Below are 7,500 nucleotides of genomic sequence, written 5' to 3'. Positions count from 1 at the left end.
GGATAGGGTTAGGTTAGGGTTAGGGATAGGGTTAGGGTTAGGGATAGGGTTAGGGTTAGGCGATAGGGTTAGGGTTAGGGATAGGGTTAGGGTTAGGCGATAGGGTTAGGGTTAGGGATAGGGTTAGGGTTAGGCGATAGGGTTAGGTTAGGGATAGGGTTAGGGTTAGGGATAGGGTTAGGGTTAGGGTTAGGGATAGGGTTAGGGTTAGGGATAGGGTTAGGCGATAGGGTTAGGGTTAGGGTTAGGGTTAGGGTTAGGGATAGGGTTAGGGTTAGGGATAGGGTTAGGGTTAGGCGATGGGGTTAGAGCTAGGGTTAGGGTTAGGGTTAGGATAGGTTTAGGGTTAGGGGATAGGGTTAGGGTTAGGGATAGGGTTAGGGTTAGGGTTAGGGTTAGGCGATAGGGTTAGGGATAGGGTTAGGGTTAGGCGATAGGTTAGGGATAGGTTAGGGTTAGGGTTAGGGATAGGGTTAGGGTTAGGGTTAGGGTTAGGGATAGGGTTAGGGTTAGCGTTAGGGATAGGGTTAGGGTTAGGGATAGGGTTAGGGTTAGGGTTAGGGATAGGGTTAGGGTTAGGGATAGGGTTAGGGATAGGGTTAGGGTTAGGCGATGGGGTTAGAGTTAGGGATAGGGTTAGGGTTAGGGTTAGGGATAGGGTTAGGGTTAGGCGATAGGGGTTAGGGATACGGTTAGGGGTAGGGATAGGGAGTATCTGGGACGGGCAGAGACTCCTCGGCGGTCCCCCCCGGTCCCTGGCGGGCAGACGGACCTCCTGGGCCGGAGGCAGCCTCCGCCGGCGTTACCCCCTGTCCCTGGCGGGCAGAGGGACCTCCTGGGCGGGTGCAGCCTCCGCCGGCGGACCCCCCGGTCCCTGGCGGGCAGAGGGAGCTCCTGGGCCGGGTGCAGCCTCCGGCGGCGGTCCCCCCGGTCCCTGGCGGGCAGAGGGAGCTCCTGGGCCCGGTGCCGCCTCCGCCGGCGGTCCCCCCGGTCCCTGGCGGGCAGAGGGACCTCCTGGGCCGGGTGCAGCCTCCGCCGGAGGACCCCCCGGTCCCTGGCGGGCAGAGGGAGCTCCTGGGCCGGGTGCAGCCTCCGGCGGCGGTCCCCCCGGTCACTGGCGGGCAGAGGGAGCTCCTGGGCCCGGTGCAGCCTCCGCCGGCGGTCCCCCCCGGTCCCTGGCGGCAGAGGGAGCTCCTGGGCCGGGTGCAGCCTCCGCCGGCGGTCCCCCCGGTCCCTGGCGGGCAGAGGGAGCTCCTGGCCGGGTGCAGCCTCCGGCGGCGGTCCCCCCCGGCCCCTGGCGGGCAGAGGGAGCTCCTGGGCCCGGTGCAGCCTCCGCCGGCGGTCCGCCCGGTCCCTGGCGGGCAGAGGGACCTCCTGGGCCGGGTGCAGCCTCCGCCGGCGGTCCCCCCGGTCCCTGGCGGGCAGAGGGAGCTCCTGGGCCGGGTGCAGCTCCGGCGGCGGTCCCCCCCGGTCCCTGGCGGGCAGAGGGAGCTCGTGGGCCCGGTGCAGCCTCCGCCGGCGGTCCCCCCGGTCCCTGGCGGGCAGAGTGACCTCCTGGGCCGGGTTCAGCCTCCGCCGGCGGTCCCCCCGGTTCCTGGCGGGCAGAGGGAGCTCCTGGGCCGGGCTCAGCCTCCGCCGGCGGTCCCCCGGTCCCTGGCGGGCAGAGTGACCTGCTGGGCCCGGTGCAGCCTCCGCCGGCGGTCCCCCCGGTTCCTGGCGGGCAGAGGGAGCTCCTGGGCCCGGTTGCAGACTCCCCCGGCGGTGCACCGGTCCCCGGCGGCAGAGGGCGCTCGTGTACCGGGTGCAGCGTCCGCCGGCGGTGCACCGGTCCCTGGCGGGCTCAGAGAGCGCCTCGGCCGGGGATCGTCTCGTCCCAACGTCCGCCTGGTCCGTGGCCCGCAGGGGGCGCTGTCGGGCTGGGTACGGCCACGGCCCGACGTGCCTCCGGTGGGCTGCGGTCAGTGTGTGCCGCCGTTGGCCGGCTGCGGGGCTTGGTGCTGTTCCAGCCGTGCGTTAGTGGGCGAACGGCAGGGGGCGCCCCTTGGGCGGGTGGCGGGCCCCGCGCGGGCCAGCCGTGGGGGGTCACGGTCCGCCGCCGGGGCGTCCAAAGGGCGGCGAGAGGCCGTCCGCCGGTGCTGACAAGTCATAAACCAGCGGCGGTGACAAGTCATAAACCAGCGGCGGTGACAAGTCATAAACCAGCGGCGGTGACAAGTCATAAACCAGGACAAGGTGTTGACGGCGCCGGGCGGCGGCGAAGCGGCTCACCCCGGGGCAGGGTGGCGATTCGAGGAGGGGCGCCCACCCGGCCGCCAAGGCCGCCGCCGGCGGGGGCCGGGGGCGCCGTTTTGAAAAAGAACCGTAGGCCGGATGGGGTCCGATCCACCCACCTTATGCCGACGCCGAGACCTCATTCCCGGCATGACTACCGGTGGTCCGTCCCGCTGGTCTGCCACTTGCGTTTGGCGTCACGAGGGGTTGGCGGGTACCTGCAGATTGGTAGGAGGTGGAAAATCGAGAATGGACTTTGGTCGGAAAGGTCCCCTCGAGCCTCCAGGTCTGCGGAGACCGACCCGGGCTGCCGCCCCGCCGGCCGCTCGGCCCGATCGGGCGCGAATTTCTTCTCGATTTTCGCCCTTTTTTCGGGTTTTCGGCCGGCGCTCCAAACGGCGGCCCGACGCCCCGCCGAGGCCGGGGACGTCTCTCCGGAGCGCGAGGGACCGGATCAGACCTCGTCGGCACTGGCATGGCCACCGCAACGCTCGGACTTAGCCCTGGGGAGGCTGGTCGAGGCGGTGGCAAGTCATGAACCAGTGGAGTCTGGCGGAGACTGTGGCAAGTCATAAACCAGTCGGACTTAGCCTGTGGAGGCTGGTCCAGGCAGCGGCAAGTCATAAACCAGTCGGACTTAGCCTGTGGAGGCAGGTCCAGGCAGTGGCAAGTCATAAACCAGTCGGACTCAGCCTGTGGAGGCAGGGCCAGGCAGTGGCAAGTCATGAACCAGTGGCAAATCATAACCAGTCGGACTTTAGCCTGTGGAGGCAGGTCCAGGCAGTGGCAAGTCATGAACCAGTGGCAAATCATAAACCAGTCGGACTTAGCCTGTGGAGGCAGGTCCAGGCAGTGGCAAGTCATGAACCAGTGGCAAATCATAACCAGTCGGACTTAGCGTGTGGAGGCAGGGCCAGGCAGTGGCAAGTCATGAACCAGTGGCAAATCATAAACCAGTCGGACTTAGCTGTGGAGGCAGGGCCAGGCAGTGGCAAGTCATGAACCAGTGGCAAATCATAACCAGTCGGACTTAGCCTGTGGAGGCAGGGCCAGGCAGTGGCAAGTCATGAACCAGTGGCAAGTCATAAACCAGTCGGACTTAGCCTGTGGAGGCAGGGCCAGGCAGTGGCAAGTCATAAACCAGTCGGACTTAGCCTCTGGCGACTTCCAGGAGGTCTATGAGGTCCTGTGCCGCCGCTTTACCGGGGCCAAGGTTGCAGGAGAGCGGAACGGAGGAGTGGATTGGTCCCGCCGACGGGGCACGTGCATATATGAAAAGTGCACCTACCGTTAGTTAATCACTTGCCCTCGGAAGTGTATGAGGTCGTGTCCAGCCGTGGTACCGGGGACACAGTGGGGGTGTTCCGCTAAAGGGAGCGGATTGTCCCGCCGAGCTGCCACTTGCATTTGTGGTCGAGTGTCTCGGACAGCTGGTTAACCACTTGCCCTCGGTAGTGCCGATGAGGTTTTGAAAAAGCCGATCTGCGGGGACTTGGAGCGCTTCCTCGGATGGACTACCGGGCGCCCTCCCGCCGATTTGCCATTTGCGTTTGGCGTCCCGAGGGGTTGGCGGGGGTACCTGCAGATTGGTAGGAGGTGGAAAATCGAGAAATGGACTTTGGTCGGAAAGGTCCCCTCGAGCCTCCAGGTCTGCGGAGACCGACCCGGGCTGCCGCCCCGCCGGCCGCTCGGCCCGATCGGGCGCGAATTCTTTCCGATTTTCGCCCTTTTTTCGGGTTTTCGGCCGGCGCTCCAAACGGCGGCCCGACGCCCCGCCGAGGCCGGGCACGGCTCCCCGCCGCGCAAGGGGCCGTGTTTGCCTTGGTCTGCCTTGGAATTGTCACCAAACGCCCGCGCTTCGCCTGGGGAGGCTGGCCGAGTCGGTGGCAAGTCATGAACCAGTGGAGGCTGGTGGAGACAGTGGCAAATCATAAACCAGTCGGACTTAGCCTGTGGAGGCTGGTGGAGACAGTGGCAAGTCATAAACCAGTCGGACTTAAGCCTGTGGAGGCAGGTCCAGGCAGTGGCAAGTCATGAACCAGTCGGACTCAGCCTGTTGGAGGCAGGTCCAGGCAGTTGGCAAGTCATGAACCAGTGGCAAATCATAAAACCAGTCGGACTCAGCCTGTGAGGCAGGGCCAGGCAGTGGCAAGTCATGAACCAGTGGCAAATCATAAACCAGTCGGACTCAGCCTGTGGAGGCAGGTCCAGGCAGTGGCAAGTCATGAACCAGTGGGAAATCATAAACCAGTCGGACTCAGCCTGTGGAGGCAGGTCCAGGCAGTGGCAGTCATGACCAGTGGCAAATCATAACCAGTCGGACTCAGCCTGTGGAGGCAGGGCCAGGCCGTGGCAAGTCATGAACCAGTGGAGACAGTGGCAAATCATAAACCAGTCGGACTTAGCCTGTGGAGGCTGGTGGAGACAGTGGCAAGTCATAAACCAGTCGGACTTAGCCTGTGGAGGCAGTTCCTGGCAGTGGCAAGTCATGAACCAGTGGAGACAGTGGCAAATCATAAACCAGTCGGACTTGTCCTGTGGAGGCTGGTGGAGACAGTGGCAAGTCATAAACCAGTCGGACTTAGCCTGTGGAGGCAGGTCCAGGCAGTGGCAAGTCATGAACCAGTGGAGACAGTGGCAAATCATAAACCAGTCGGACTTAGCCTGTGGAGGCTGGTGGAGACAGTGGCAAGTCATAAACCAGTCGCACTTAGCCTGTGGAGGGAAGGTGGAGACAGTGGCAAGTCATAAACCAGTCGGACTTAGCCCGTGGGGGCAGGTCCAGGCAGTGGCAAGTCATGAACCAGTGGAGACAGTGGCAAATCATAAACCAGTCGGACTTAGCCTGTGGAGGCTGGTGGAGACAGTGGCAAGTCATAAACCAGTCGCACTTAGCCTGTGGAGGGAGGTGGAGACAGTGGCAAGTCATAAACCAGTCGGACTTAGCCTGTGGGGGCAGGTCCAGGCAGTGGCAAGTCATAAACCAGTCGGACTTAGCCTGTGGAGGCAGGTCCAGGCAGTGGCAAGTCATGAACCAGTGGAGACAGTGGCAAATCATAAACCAGTCGGACTTAGCCTGTGGAGGCTGGTGGAGACAGTGGCAAGTCATAAACCAGTCGGACTTAGCCTGTGGAGGGAGGTGGAGACAGTGGCAAGTCATAAACCAGTCGGACTTAGCCTGTGGGGGCAGGTCCAGGCAGTGGCAAGTCATAAACCAGTCGGACTTAGCCTCTGGCGACTTCCAGGAGGTCTATGAGGTCCTGTGCCGCCGCTTTACCGGGGCCAAGGTTGCAGGAGAGCGGAACGGAGGAGTGGATTGGTCCCGCCGATGGGGCACGTGCATATATGAAAAGTGCACCCTACCGTTAGTTAATCACTTGCCCTCGGAAGTGTATGAGGTCGTGTCCAGCCGATTTACCGAGGACAGAGTGGGGGTGTTCCCGCTATGGTGGAGTGGATTGGTCCCGCCGAGCTGCCACTTGCATTTGTGGTCGAATGTCTCGGACAGCTGGTTAACCACTTGCCCTCGGTAGTGCCGATGAGGTTTTGAAAAAGTCGATTTGCGGGGATTTGGAGCGCCTTCCTCGGATGGACTACCGGGCGACCTCCCGCCGATTTGCCATTTGCATTTGGCGTCACGAGGGGTTGGCGGGGTGCCCGGAGATTTTCGGGAACACGATTTTTAGAACATTTTCTGGCAGCGGTAGCACTTTGAAAGTACCCAGGAAAGTGCTACTTTGAGGTACGGTCCCGATTTCAAATCGAAGGCCTTACCAATGAGCACTCGGAAGTCCTCAAGGGGTTTTAGCAACAATTTTGACGGACTTTTCGAACTCATTTGCCGGCCTAAAAATCGGTCAGAGTCCGAGCCGGCGGTAACTCTGATACAAACAATGTGTTTCTGTGAACTCTTGTGTGAGAAACATACTTGTAAAAAAAACAGACAAAGTGTTTTTTCTGTGGCGAGAGAGAAACACTTACAAAGTTTTTAATGGCGAGAAAACAAAGACACAATTATATATATATATCCTTGTACAATAATTCAAGAAGAGACAGACATATATGGTAGAAGACACATTATAAAATGTCTGTCGAGGTTTAGCCTTTGTGACTGGGCACCTCTTGTCTTGTTTTCGGGCACACCTGGAGGCCAGGGTGCCCAAGTCTGTTTTCAGGCGACGCGGGGCGGCGGCGTTCCCGTGCCTGGTTCCCTTGGGTTGCAGTCGCATGTGTCACGGTTAACGGGTTGCACAGAGGCACATGTCGGGGCGTTCCCAGAAACCTGATTGAAGTCAGGCGCCGCACGCCGGCTGGTTGCAAGTGTCGTGCGAGCGCCGAAAGCCTTGGCCGAGAGCAGATTCTCGGGCGCGAGAGGTCACGCCCGTGGCGGCCAGTCGTTGTTGCTTCCTTCCGCACACGGCGGCGTACCTCTCGGCACCTACCTCTCGAACGATCAGGCGAGTCGTGTCCGACGTGGGAGGGCCCTCGGCGGGCCAGCGCTATTGTGGGCTGGTGTTCAGGCTGAGCGGTTGACCCTCCCCGTGCTGTGTGGGTTCCCCCGCCGCCCCGAGTCACAGACGGACATCGACCGAGAATTCTCGCAGCCCTTGTGAGGCCGAGGCGTGCGTTTGCTCTCTCTCTGTCGAGCAGATCGCAGTGGCAATATCTCGAGCCCTGGAACGGGCAGGCTCCGAGTCCTCAGTGTCGGCTTTTCCTAGCACTGTGTCCCCGTTCCTGTGGCCGAACACACGTTCTCTGGCAACGAAAGGAAGAACTAAAAGGGTCGCACACTGCTCCCGTGCGTGTGGCGTGCCTCTTCCGCCTGGACGGCGCGAGCCGGTCGCACCGTATTTTGTAGCTGAACCCGGTGCCTGATTCCCTGTCGGGAGGGAAGCCGTGTACCCCCCGTCGGACACACGCTGCGCCGACGACCGGCGACTCCGAGCCGGTGTGGCCCGAGGGTCTTGACAGCTTGACCACCAACGATCGTGTTCACCACCCTTGTTGCTGCACACGCACCCCCCGCCGCCCGGCACCCGCCCCACCGTTCATGTCGCACCCTTGCGACGGCACGCTTCGGTTGTCTTGTGTTCGTGTGCGTCCGCTCGCGCGTGGTTGCTTCCGAGCAGCACGGAGCAAACCACAGATGGCATCGGTGAATGGACCAGCGCCCTCGAATCGTACATTTTATTTCACAAAGCTTGGTTATGTGTATACTCGGCCAAGTCT

This window comes from Scyliorhinus torazame, chromosome 20 (assembly GCF_047496885.1).
Source record: "Scyliorhinus torazame isolate Kashiwa2021f chromosome 20, sScyTor2.1, whole genome shotgun sequence".
Lineage (NCBI taxonomy): Eukaryota > Metazoa > Chordata > Chondrichthyes > Carcharhiniformes > Scyliorhinidae > Scyliorhinus > Scyliorhinus torazame.
This window is presented reverse-complemented; position numbering follows the sequence as displayed.